Source organism: Gavialis gangeticus, unplaced genomic scaffold (genome assembly GCF_001723915.1).
Source record: "Gavialis gangeticus isolate Ggan-Ray unplaced genomic scaffold, GavGan_comp1, whole genome shotgun sequence".
Classification (NCBI taxonomy): domain Eukaryota; kingdom Metazoa; phylum Chordata; order Crocodylia; family Gavialidae; genus Gavialis; species Gavialis gangeticus.
In genome coordinates, this window is record NW_017729033.1 from 6,003,057 (window position 1) to 6,016,902 (window position 13,846).

At 44.1% G+C, this 13,846-nt stretch overlaps 1 protein-coding gene across 3 annotated transcripts in view; it reads left to right on the forward strand.

Moving 5' to 3' along the window:
* SMOX (spermine oxidase) overlaps nt 1-13,846 on the forward strand; it is an 86,533-nt gene that overhangs the window by 10,930 nt on the left and 61,757 nt on the right. Inside the window, exon 2 of one of the 3 annotated variants that reach the window (XM_019526303.1) lies at nt 4,015-4,073. The exons of the other annotated variants lie outside the window; for them this stretch is intronic. The gene's annotated coding sequence lies outside the window, so the exon portion shown is untranslated. The remainder of the gene's footprint in view (nt 1-4,014; nt 4,074-13,846) is intronic. 3 annotated transcript variants of the gene reach the window in all.

A 13,846-nucleotide genomic window follows, 5' to 3' on the forward strand; every position in this document is an offset into this window, starting at 1 on the left:
GCGGCCTGCGTGCTGCGCTGTGGCTGCATGCACGCATGCATGCATGGGCATTTATTGGTCAAATTATTGGCCATGTCAAGCCGATTGCTGATACAGTGAATTTTCTTGATACCGGTACTGATCTGATATCGGACTGACGTATTGGTGAACCTCTACAGAGAGGCTGCTCTAACACACTGTAATTACAGCATGTTGGAGCAGACTTGATTGAGTCTGCTGGAGCGTGGTAATTAATAATTACCGCACTCCAGCAGACTCCAGTGTCATGTGTATCGGTGCCCCCATGCTGAAAAATGGTGGCGGGGGTGATTTACACTAAAGGTGGTTCAACAAGCTTCAGTTAGAGCATCTGTAGCAACATTTTTCAATGCAGGGACGCTGATGCATGTGACACTCCAGACAATGCCCTATGATCCTTTGAATATTGGTATAGTAAAAGGGAGGGGCAGTACTAAGCTGTTCCTATTAGCAAGTGAGAGCTGTAATATTTTTTTTCTTCATCTTTCCAGCTTCTATTCAAATGCATTTTTCACCAAATCCTTTCATTTGTGTTGCCTCAAAGGATTTCACTGCCATATTCATGTTTCAGAAGACGGGGTAAGAGCGGCTCTGGGACACATCTCTTTGCATGCTATTTTTCACATGGTACAGAAATGTTTGCATGAATTATGGTAGAAACATAACCGTTTGCCCCTCTGTTGCATGGGTATCGCAGCCTATGTGCTCTCTTATGACAGCTCTCTATCTGTGGGCCACACCAGTGAGGGCCACATGTCTCCTGGACCATGCCAGGGCAAGCCTTGGGCCTCTGGGCTGTCTGGGTGCCCCCACTGCTGCACTGCACACCTGTGTGGGCACTCCCCCAAGCCACTGCACTACGTGCCCATGTTCCCTTTCTGCTCCCAGTGCCATCTGCACTCCTCCCATCCTCCCCCGCCCAGAGGGGTGGTAGGAAAAGGCAGCTGGAGGAGGGAGGGAGGAAGGAACCTGGAGCCTCTGGCTGCAGCTGGAATGATTGTGGGGAGTAGCAGCTGAGTAGGAGCCAGGGGGCTGCAGTGTTACCCCCTGTGGGCCACCTGTGGTCCATGGGCCACCAGCTGGACAGCCCTGTTGTATGATTTCATATCTCTTGGCACATTAAAAAATCAGTGCCCATGGTAGGAAAAAACATGAGAACTGCCAGATTGGGTTTAGAGCACCGAGTGTTCTGTATCCCACACCCATTGGGTGGGTGCTAAGGGGAAGAGTATTTATGTGGGGCCTGTCTAGACTGATTTGTTCCCTACCCCTCTTCCTGTCCAGCTTCCAGCATTCAGAGGCAATTTTAGTTGGGTTGCGATATTTTACACTTCCTTTCCTACACTATTATGTACTACAGCGTCCCTGCTGCATTTCATCCTATAGACTCAATATTTGCACATCAGCAGTGAATAAAATTATTCCCATGTTCATAAAATTAGTAATATTTTTGTGCTTTGGTGTCAGAGGTTGCATTTAAACATAGGTGTGGCAGAAGGAGATGTTTGAAGCATTGCTTGCAAAGTTAAACCACATTAAAAATGCCAGTCAACTTTCCTGGCAACACTTAACTATTTGCTTGATGAAGATGGATTGTTATATCCTTAGAAGAAAGGACGCTAAGTGGCAGTTGATTAACAACACGTGCAGTCCCATGGCTCGTTGAGGGCTGTGTACTGATAAGTGTGAATGGATTTGATCTCTTTTTGGTTCCAAGAGGACAGATGTCCACATTACTCAAAATGCTGCATTTGGCACTAGTTGAAATCCTTCTTTTGGTCATGTCGTGCATTAGAAATGCATAGAGAAGGTGACTTTAAAGGTCAGTATACGTGGCCCCAGGGAAAGGTGAGAGCTACCTTGTAAACTGAAAAGCATCAAGGTCTTCATGTGCAATTATAAGAAAAAATGTATGTACCAGAATGTGTTTGTTGGAGTGAAACGTATGTGCTTCCACTTAGGGAATTAAACTCTGGGAGTGTTCAATTTTATTTAAAAAAAAAAAAAAAATGTGACCACTTTTTACTAACTGTAGTACTAATTATTCCACATTTCACTAGGAAAGCTTGGTGAGGGGGTGGGCAGGGAACAGTTGCGTACGGGTATGTCTATATTGGGAGACTTTATCTTGACTTCGTGGAGGGAGCTAGTGCCTTTTGTAATTGTAGTCTGGACATTCGTGAAACACTTGTTGAGGCTACAATTGCTTTTGGTTTACCTTGGGGATTAGGCTGTGCACATCAATTAAGAACTAATGCCACCCGAGCCCTTCTGAAGCATTGTGTGCTTTGTGTGAACTCCTCCAGGGTTTTCATCGATGGCTTTCTTGTGGTATTTTTGCCTTGCCACTTCAAGCAGCTGTATTCGCCAGCATGCACACTGGTATTTTCATTGTTTTCTTTTTTAATTTGAATTGTTTTAAATGAACTTAAAGCTGGTAGCAACAGTTCTATTAGCAGCTTTTCAGATCCCATCATTTATTTAACCCTGAATATGTACAGCATAAAGTTCTTCCCTCAGGTGCCTTCACCAGATGTACGGAGGAAGGCTGGGTGGAGCATGGCACATTCCAGCTTTGAGCCTTGCTAGCAAGAATGGTGGTTAAGACGTGTAACCGGAAACAAAAAATCAGGCTTGTCTCCATGGGGAACTTCTTTCAGAATAAGGCAGAGCCTGAATTTAAAGCCCTCTATTAATTTCAGGTAGAGGGGACCCCCCACTTTTTCTGCAATAAGAATGGCTCTTGTGGAATAACTAGTTTGGGCTATTTTCCTGTGGAAGCAAACCCAAAGACCACCAGCTTAGCTTTTATGCACCACTGAACAACAGTCCGACACTAGAGACTTTGTGGCTGCCTCTGCAGGCTGCATTTGATTTGTGACCTGCCATACCGGTGAGTTATTGTTGTGTCGCGCCCTCTGAGTCTCCACCCCGTCTTACATGCGTACAGCGATAGCTTGTCTGCTGTGGGTTTCTCAAATGAAGTTCATGTACTTTCCCTCAGAATTTATCTTGATAAAAATTTTCCCTGTCCCCCTAAACAATACTCATCACATTGGGCTCCCTTTTTCAGTTCTTAGTAATGCAGTACTACTATTTAAACACTTCTAACAGTGCTAATAAGAGAAGGGGAAATGCTCTTTCTCTACAGAACTAGTGAAGCTAGTTGCTTTGGATCAAGAGCCTATCTAGATCAGAGGAAACCAACCCGTGGCATGCATGCCACAAGTGGTATGGGCAGCCTCTGTCTGTATGTGGCACAGGGGCAAATCAGGGAGGGAGAGGCAGCACAGCAGTACATACGGCAGAGAGCAGAAAGCAGAGCAGCAGGTTGATCTGGGAATGCAGGGCAGAGAGCAGAAAGCAGAGCAGCAGTCAGGCAGAGGAAGGGGATCAGAGTGGCACTGAGGGAAGGTGCTCATTTGTGACATGCCTGCCAGAAAGGTTGACCCCACCAATGTAGATCATCATCTGATCTGTCCTTCCCAGGCATAGCACTGTATGCACTTGCCTTTACTGAATCTAATCTTGTTGATTTTAGATTACCTCTCTTGATTTTTTTTTTTTTCTTTTCAGGGTTATTTTGAATTCTGATCCTGTCCTCCAAAGCACTTTTGGCTCTTCCTGAAAATCTGTCATCTGCGTATTTTATGAGTGTGCTCTCTGTTTCATCATCTACCTTGTTAATGAAAACATTGACTAGACCCAGGTCCAGGACAGAGCCCTGTAGGCCTGTACTTGATAAGATGTCTCATTTTGAAAGTAAGATTTTAAAATGTACTTTAAGAGCAGTCTTTGCACCCACCCTCTGGTGTTTACACCTGGACAGTCTTCCTTCTGTTTGCTTATAAAACGTACTGGAGGGCACTGAAAAATGTAATAATTTGTTCCTTACATCCTTTATCAAGTATTGAACAAAGTACCAGCAAAGAATATCTCCCTCTGTCTGTATTGGTCATATCTGAACACTACCCTTTTCATTGATTTTTTTCCAAGGTGGAAAGGGACCAGAATGATGATGAGGTCTGCCCCATTCACACAGGAGATAGAAACATGTGAGTTAAACCAGTTTTTTCAGAACTTTCATAACAGGACAGCTGCCACATGACAACTCCAGAAGATCAAGGGGAAGCCAGTGTGGTGCCACTCTGGGGTTGTAATGCAATTAAACTATTATACAAACGCAGTCTTCAAAGCAGCCTTTGAACCAATACCAATCCCCCTTCTGCAAATGCTCGAGAAATAAGAAACACAGCAAATCTGGACCAGATACTGGGCAATTGCTTTCGCTGCCTACGTGCTGTTACTTGCATATAGCTGGTTGTCTAATTGGATAATGGGCACTACATGACTCTATAAGTATATTATGTTCAGTCTGCTTTGAAGTGGGGCAATGCAAATGTTTACAAATAATCAGCAGAGGACTAAGATGTCACTTTGCGTGCTGCATCACTTCACTTCTCCTGTGAGCTGCCCTGGGCAGGGAGCTTACATCTGTGTCTGTACTTCTTAGATGAGCTTTTTAAGGTCTTAAACTGGGAACTCTAAGCATTATTAGATCCTGTCCATGCTTCTGGTACAGTTATGTTTTAAGAACTAAACTTGATTGTAAAATGCTTTTATTAAAAGAGTACGGTGCTGCAAAACAATTTAAGCTCAGTATAGAGAGACAGCACAGAAGAATACCATATAATAACATGATGCCCTGACATACTACACTTTGCATTGCATGTAAACCCAGAGCTGTTTCATGCAAGAAAATGTAATGTAAGCAGGGCCAGAGCACCTGCAAAGACCCAAGGATGCTTATTGAAACCATTTGGCACCTCCAGAAATACTCAAGTATTTTTCTTTCCATACTGAGATGGAAGATGATGGCATATAAAAGACGTACCTGTTTGAAAAGTGTTATAGATGGAGTGACATGTATGAGAGCAAGCAGTAGACAAAATGAAACTGTTCTAGGACCACTTAATTTCATATATTTTTGGATAGACATGAGTGGTTTTGTTTTTTTTAAATATACAACCATCCACACATTTTAATAGGAGAACCCTTTTCAAGTGGCCTTTTCAAGGCATGTGTGTGCTGGGAGGGCCAGGTCTTACTCTACATGAGATGCCCGAGAGGATTTAGGTGTCCACCTGTGATTCTGTTCCACCCAGCACGAGATTCTGAAAAAACGCTTATGTGTCTCTTTTTGTAACTTGAAGAAGAAGGCCTAAATACTGATTCACTTCATGTACCTAAATGTGGCACACATACAGTCATGCATCTGCAGATTTGGGGCATTTATGCAGAGTTTGCAATTCTGTTTTGCGCTGTGGCAGGGTCGGGCCTCCTACCTTTTCACCCAGTAGCCTAGTACCCAGGGTACTTGCCCAGGGAACATGGAACCTAAATTCTTGGCAAGCCTCAACCAGAGGTGTTTTGAACTTGCATTTCCCAGCAAAGTATTTAGACCATCAAGATGCACACTAGGCAATACCCAGCCTCTTCTTGAAGCTGACTCACTGCACCTTGCATTTATTATTCATAGGCTAAGATGGGTGGAGAGCAGTGGAGAAGTTCCTGTTGGGAACAAGTGTGCTGACTAGAGCCCTCTTTCATCCAGGGCAGCATCCACCTCTCAGGACCACACACACTCCGGCGTGCTCCTTTCCTTGTCACGCCACATACTTATTTGTCTGCCCAGGGAGCCAGCTTCAACAGGAGGGCTGGAGAAAGGTCAGGATAATGTCTGAACTGGGGTGTGGTAGGAAGAACTCTTGGCTGAAAGCAGGAGATACAGGTTTAAGTCCTGATGGGGGAGAGGAGAGGCTTGTGTCCTGCTTCCTGGGTAACTATCCTAACCACTTAGCTGTTGGGGCTATGACGTGGGAACACACCCACTTTGCTGCTTGACACCCACTTGTGATTTTTCTGTAATTAAAATTTCGGGGATTACCTGTCCGTATGCACATACCTGGGTGACCTTGTTTCACCACATAGCCTCCTGGCCACAGGGGAGCCCTAATGAGAGTGCGTACATGCTTGAAATCTCAGAGCAGAATTGCCTACTGCGTCTAAGGGCCAAAACCTACAATTATGCTGAGGCACAAGGGCCATTTAAGCACATAAAGTGAAATAGGATGGATCTGTATTCCAAGCAGCTGACTACTTTGAGATCAGAGACCTTCATCACTCAACAGGTATAGCACTGGTACCAGCTGTGCAAAGTTCCTTCCTAAGGGGTGCGTCTACATGAGATGCTACTGTGCAGTAGTGTCTGGAAAAAAAACTGTGTGGGGAAGCTACTGCACAGTAACGCTGGTTACTGTGCAGTCATTTAATACTTGGTTATGCAAGTACTAAATGACCATGCAGTAACAACTGTGCAGACTGGTGCTTGTGTAGATGTGGCCAAGGTGTCTTCACTCTGCTCCACAGAGAAAGGATGGATGGAGTCTCTGCTGTATTCCAGCTTTGTCTTCTGAGATTTGCTAACAAGGGTGTTGGTGGAGATGTATAACAGGAGAAAGGGTTCCGGTGCCTCTCCATGGGGAACTTAATCCATGACAAGGTAGGGCCTCAATGTGAAGCTTAGGAGCTCCCCATTAAAATGGAAAAAGACACTCTTTCTTTGGAATAAGTATGTCCATTAGATAGCCTCTTGTGGAATAATTTACTGTGATCTATTTTTCCTGTATGGACAAGCCCTAAGACTATCAACTTAGTTTCTGTGAGCCACCCAACAGCTGTCAAATGCTGGAAACTTTGTGGCTGCTGATGTAGGCCTCATTTGAACATGCAGCTTGTAGTAAAAGTGAATTATAGCTCTTTATTATTCAGTAATGGTTTGTCTGAATTGGGTTAATCAACTGATGGCCTCACGCTTTCAGCTAGAATTCATCTTGATAATGTCTTCCCTGCTGTCCCAAACCAAAGCCAAATGAGTATGACTCTTTCTGATGAATTGGACTTTCCCACTGCCAGCTTTCATTAATAACATCATACAGGCTAACCAGTTCTACAGTGCAGTTAATAGAAGGGAGAAGAGTAGAAATGGTAAGAGAATTCAGAAATGTAGCGGAGTATTACATTGCCCACATGACTTATTTCATTACCTGTGTCTCAGGGAACAGTACTGGCAATGAATATCTCGCTCTACCTGAATCGCTGTTATTTGGACACTCTGAAAATTGTCATGGATGTATTTGGTAGCTTTATTGGTGTGAGACAAAAAGAAGTGCAAAACTCTAGAACTTTTGGGTCAGAGATGATACCTTTTATTAGGCCAACTAAGACATTGCCAAATATGTCCTTTTCTGCAAGCTTTTTCATAGAGTTTTTCAAGGCCAAGGTGACTGTTGGTAGTTTTGTCTGACCGAAGAATTTCACTCAAAAACTTCATCAAACCTGTAGCTTGTATCTGAGCACTGTCACCAGTTTTAGAGAAAATGTTTCAGTATGTTTATTACATATGCCTAACCAACCTGATTTTCTTCTCTAACAAGGTGCTGGGCTTTGGGGATGGTGAGAGGGCAATGGATAGAATAGGCCTCAACTTCAATAAGAAGGTTTTTTTAGTGTGTTCCAATATAGTCTAGATCAGCGGTTCCCAAGCCCAGGTCGTGACCCAAAGAGGGTCTCGGGGGCAATGCTGGTGGTGCTGCACAGAAAAAAGGAGATGCGCTGCGTGCTGGGAGCTCCCCTGCCTCTGTTCCCTAGGACTCCCTGCCACTGTGCTTTGCTCCCAGTGGCGGGGTGTGGAAAAAAAAAAAGGTTGGGAACCACTGGTCTAGATTAAACTAGTATAAGGCAGGAGGGTGCTTAAGTGGTAGGATAAGTGTGCTTAGTGACTGGTTAGGATCTCAATGTTAGCCTGGGAGGAGGTATCAAGTGGGGTGCTGCAGAAGTCTGTCCTGAGTCCACTGCTGTTCAATATCGTCCTTAATGACTTGGAGGATGGAAATGAATGTACAGGTGATATCAAGTTGGGTGGGGTAGCAGATGCTTTGGAGAATGGGGGTATACTAGCAGGAGTCACAGGATGCAACTCTTCTACTCTTCAAGAGTTGTGAGGCTTCACCTGGAGTCCTAGCTCCAGGTTTTGGGCACTGTGTTTCAAGAAAGGCATGGACAAATTGCAGAGTTCACATAAGAGCAAAGACATGATTAGAGGTCTGGAAAATGTGACATGCAAGGAATAGCTGGAAGAACTGGGATTATTTAGTTTAAAGAAGAGAAGATTGGGAGGGGATTTGGCAGTATTGCTGTTGTAGCCACAATGGTGAGGGAATATGTGAGAAGCAAGGCTTGTTAGGTGTACTGTTTTTTTATTGGAACAACTGTATAGTTCGGAGAGATGTTACACAAGCTTTTGGGCACAAAATGCTTTTCCTCAGGTCTGGAAAAGCAGATATAGCCTAAGCTAAATACAAGGCCGACTCATTACTTTTGTTTAACTTTTATTGGGATTGTGGTAAAGGGGCTCTTGATCAGTTGTCCTTTGTGTTTTACGGAGGGCAGAACAGGAAGCGATGAGCTTAAATAGCCACAAGGGAGATTCAAGTTAGATATTAGGGGGACAAACTCAGAGTAATTAAGCATTGGAACAGACTGCCTGCAGGGGTTACTGAATCCCCATCATTGGTAGTTTTAAGTGCGGACAACACAAATAGCTGTCTGGGATTAGACAGGGCTGATCCTGTCTTGAGCTGGGAGTTGGTCTTCCCAGGGTCCCTTCCAGCTCTATTTTTCTGTTATTCTGTTATATATTTTAGAGATGGCAAGGTCTTTGGATTGGAACATGGTGAAGCTTGTGATGGCCGTTAGTTTCTGGGGATCTTATTTTATGGTATTGGACTGGCCCCCAAGAAAGCTCCTTGCCCATCACAGATGGTCTTTCTCCTTGTTGCAGAGGGTTTTATTGTGCTGGAAGAGTGGAGGTATCAGTCTTAGTCTTCATTCTGGCCCAGGTCATTGAGCCCAAAGTTAAGGGCCAAGACCTTGACCTTGTTTTCCAATGTTATAGGGTGCCTTGGAGTGTCTCTTTAAAATGCTGGCCACCGTTCCTGAAGGTGACATTGTAAAGAAAGCACACAGTTCCCCAAGCAAACACTTTTTCCTTCTATAGAAAGACTTGGTCGAGAACGTTAATCAGGTCTCTTTATTAATGAAGGAGACTTTTGCTTCCTCCCAAGTTTTCAAAGCAAATTCTTCCAAGTACAGAGACTGTGTTTCATTCAAGTGTAATTTTTTTTTCTCTTTAAACTGGAAGGTAGCCCAGAGAAAAACATCCATCCTCTGTAGGACAAGCCTTTATGGTCGCAGTGGAAAAACAAGGTGGGTCAAACTGGCTAAACAGGAAGGGGAAGTAAAAGGAACTTCACACATAGTAAGGAAAACTCTAATCTAAATTTAGAAAGAGGCTTCCTCTATACTGCTTTAGATCTTCAGTACATTGGAGGCGTTGTATTTTGGATGAAACAGCTGATCCATGTCTAAGTGGCAAGTCTTACAGTATTTCTTATCAACATGCCATCTGATCTCGGGGAATGCCTTCAGCTTCTAGTTACGAGTTTGATGCAAGAATTGGCGGACACTGGGGAACCTTTTGTTACAAAGGAAGTCAGGCCAGATTACTTACAATGCTTCTTCAAATCTTATGAATACTTTGTGCTCCTGCAGCACCTTTTTCATCTGAGGATCTTGGAGCCCTTTAAAATTTGTAATGAATATGCTCTTTTGTCATAGTGAAATGTCATTCCCTTACTGCAGAAGAGGAAAGCAAAGCACGGAGAGGATAGTGTGTGACATGTTGAGCATAAACATTCCCCATCTAAGTGGAAATCGGATGGATATATCATTTGTGGATAAAACCCTCTATATTTCTTAACTGCCATCACAGGAAATCTGTGGGAAAGGAGATAAAACACAAGTCTTCTCATTCTCACTCTGCTATGTTAACCACATGACCATTCTTCCTGCTGCTCTGAAACTCTCTTAAATCTAGAAGAGTTTTTGCTGCTTAATTTGCCTCTTTCTGAATGACTTCTTGTCTAACCCTGCAAAAGAACTTGAATTAACAGTTGATTTAAAAAGAATGCAACCCCCGATGAAGTTCCGTTTGTTTAAACTGTGGCACATCTCGGTAACCTTGAGAAGAAACTTTAATATAGCCATGTTGTACAGATAAATACTTATGGTTTTCATGCATCCTGCGATACTGAAAGGTGTAGCTTGCTGTGGGGGGAGATGCAGTGATCTCAAGCCACTGCTTGTCTCTCTTGGCTCTATAATGGCACTAGAGCTCCAAGATAGTTTCATCCTCGTGCTCAGGTTGGGTGTAGGCAGTACTGTGGAAATGGCCATCTCTCGTGTTGCCCTGTGCAATGGTTGCATTCTTATCTCTCCTCAATCTTCTGCTTTTTCCCCCACCCTTTCTTCTTTTTTACTTTGGGTCCATGATCCAGGTGTTCATGAAGGAAAGTGGCGGCAGAATGAATGGTTTCTGCAGTATTACAGTGGATAAATTTGGGTCTTTTGATTTAAGTTATTTTGCCTTTTCCATAACAGTGATTTGTTTAATTTTCTACAGCATCATCAAACAGTTTGAGGCTGGACATGAGCTCATTGGCACGTGTTAAGACCATGTACTTTTCGTATACAACAAGCACACTTCTTCATCAGTATGGGGAAAATGCCTAACTTTCAAGTGAGAGGGTTCAAGATGGAGACTTCCTTCCTTGTTCCACCTTGACCTAGTCATAGGTGTATTAGTACTGATCTCAGAAGCCAACCCATCCGTCAAACCATAGGCAATGCTAGCTTTCCAGAAGCCTCTTTCCAATTCCTGCTTCCTCATCTAGGTGACTTTGTCTTGTAGGAGAGGAGTTGGCAACTTATGACCCATGGGGCTAGATCCAGCCCATGAAGAGGTCGATTCTGGTCTGGAAAGGTCTGCATGGGGATCGATGGCACAGGACTGCACTGTTCTGCGCATTCCCTCTACAGTGCTCCTGTCTGTGCAGAGCCTGATGCTGCACCCCATCTGTGCCTCCCTCACTTCAGAGGAATCATGTACAGTACAGTATCTGTATTGAAGGCAAGTGCAGGCAGCTGGAGGGGTTGGGGGGACTTTGAGCCTGCAACCACAGCCAGGTCACAAGCTCTGGGATTTTACTTTCTTCATACTCTCTACTTTTTTGACACAGGTTACAGCGCACAGTTTTGAACGGGAGATTTTTTTTTTTTTCAAGAAAGCTGCAGACTTTTGGAATAACCTGTGCATATGCACCTGTTAATGATACTTAAAGCTGTATAGTGACAAGGACTGTGTCGTGGGTGTTTTCAGTCCTAAAGTTAGTCTCTCTCATGCATCTAGTAAGAATATAAAGTTGTACTTCTTTGTGCAGTGGTATTTGGTGGGCTTTCAGAAGTCCAGGAAAAATGCTAGCAAGGGAAGACCCCTTCTAAATATACACTTGCTGGATAGGACAGATTCTACAGACCTGTTCCTGCTGTTGTGAAATTGCAGTGGTAAAAAATGGTACGGAATTTGGTCTAGGATATTTTTTATTTGAAAGCATAGTTCGTCTCCTATTTCTTTTCATTGTGGCTTGATTGTAAAGATGTGGCTACTGTTTCAGGGCGTCTGAAAATCACAGATTCGGAGTGTGTGCCACTTTCAAGTGTAACATAAATGGTGCTATTTAAAGAGCCATGCTGCTATTTCAGTGCAGGTTGTTAGGTCTGGCTTCTAAACTGTGGTTAAAGACTGTAATATCTTGACCATACTGCCTTCAGGCAGTGTCCTGAAATGCCTGCAACTCTGGAGTCAAGCTGGAACCTGTGCTGACTTCCAGCAAAAAATAACCAATTCATGTCCCTTGACAGGATAAGGAGGAGAAATGAGAGGTCCCACTCAAAACTGAGAGCACGTCTGAGCTCACTGTGATTCACATGAGAAACAAAGATCTGTGTTTATTTGATCAAGACCACATTGTATTCCATATTCCAAGATAGAGAGCCAAGGCTGATATAATTAAGGCTGGTTTTAACAAGTGAGACAGAGTTAGCTGTATTAGTCTGAAGTCAAGTAGAAAGCATGACAGATCTTCCCCTTTATATACTAACCAAAGTATATATCTATATATAGCATGAGGTTTTGTGGGCTGAAAGGCACTTCATCAGATGCCATGAAAGGATGTGCACAAAGCAGTGTATAAGGAGAGAGAAATTTGAATACAATAGGCAGAAGGGGGAGGCGAGGGGACCGTGTTGGTGTGCTGGTAGAGGCAAACAAGCAAGGCTTGGGAACAAAGGTGTCACCAAAGCTGATCCCGATAATGGGATAAGAATCCATAGTCCCTGTTTAAACCATACTTAATGAAATCCAGTCTGTGTATTATTTCTTGCTCTGCAATCTCTTGTTCAGATTGATTTTTCAGGTTTAACGAGATAAACCCAGAGATTTTTAAATAGGAGTCAATAGTGTCAAAATCATTCTGAACAGTTGTGGTTTTTCTGAGTTCTTTGAGACAGAAGAATCGCTCCATGATTTGTAGGAAAAAACCCCCAAGTGACAGCTAAGAACTGGCATTGCCTTGAGTCTTTTAAGGTCAAGAACCACTGGACTATGTTATGAAGCATGCCAGGTGGGTCTAACATAGGCTTTAGGTGCTCTGTCATCCTTTTGTTCTTCCAAGGCATAGGGGAAACTCGCGTTTCCTACAGCAATAGGGCTGGACTGGACAAATTCACAAGCTGAGTTTTTTCCCTGTTGCATTGTTCTCCCCAAATCAGAGCAAGGCAAGCCTGGGCATTGAGCTGTGAGCTATAGCAGGGATCAGGTGATCCAGTGAAGTTGGGGTCTGGTGTTGTACCTCTCTCTTTTTATAGGACTCCTAGGAGCAAGCTGATTTCAACACATCAGCATTAACTCACCTGGCTTTTTTTCCTCCTACTCCACATTGTGCAGCTCAGGGGATCAGTGGGCGAAGAGGATTCACTGCCAGCACTTGCTCCTCTCCTAGGAGGTGTTCCTTGTAGAAGGATCTTGGAGAAACCTACTGATGGCTAAATTGTGCACGGTGCCAGGCAAAGAAAACACTGAGCCCAAAGTTAAGCCTTGCTGCAGCTGCAAAATCTCCCCAGACTACATCCTGTTTAATACTGTATTGCATCACAGAGTCTGACCTCATTTGATGGGTGGACAGGAGAGCATTTATAATAACTCAGACCACAGAACATAGGAAAACTGTTGTCTCATTCAAAGACAGCAGCCTCTGGGAGTCAGAATCATAGAAGCTGGGTCGGAAGGGACCTTGTAGATCTTCAAGTCTGACCCCCTGCCTAGGCAGGAGAAAAACTGGGCTCAAATGACTTCAGCCAGGTCAGCATCAAGCCTCCTCTTAAAGACCCCCAGGGTAGGAGCGAGCACCACTTCCCTTGGAAGTTGGTTCCAGATCCTAGCTGCCCTGACTGTGAAGTAGTCCTTGCGGATGTCTAATTTAAACCTTCTCTCCAATTTGTGGCTGTTATTCCTTGTTATGCCGGGGGGGCTAGGGGAAACAAGGTCTCTCCCAAACCCTTCTGGTCCCCCCTAGTGAGTTTATAGATGGTCACCAGGTCCCCTCTCAGCCTTCTCTTGTGTAGCCTGAACAGGTTCAGGTCCCGCAGTCTCTCATTGTAGGGTCTGCCCTGTTGTCCCCGGATCATGCGGGTGGCCCTCCTCTGGACCCTCAATGTTGTCCACATCCCTCCTGAAGTGCGGTGCCCAGAGCTGGACACAGTACTCCAGCTGTGGCCTGACCAGTGTTGCATAGAGGGGGAGGATCACCTC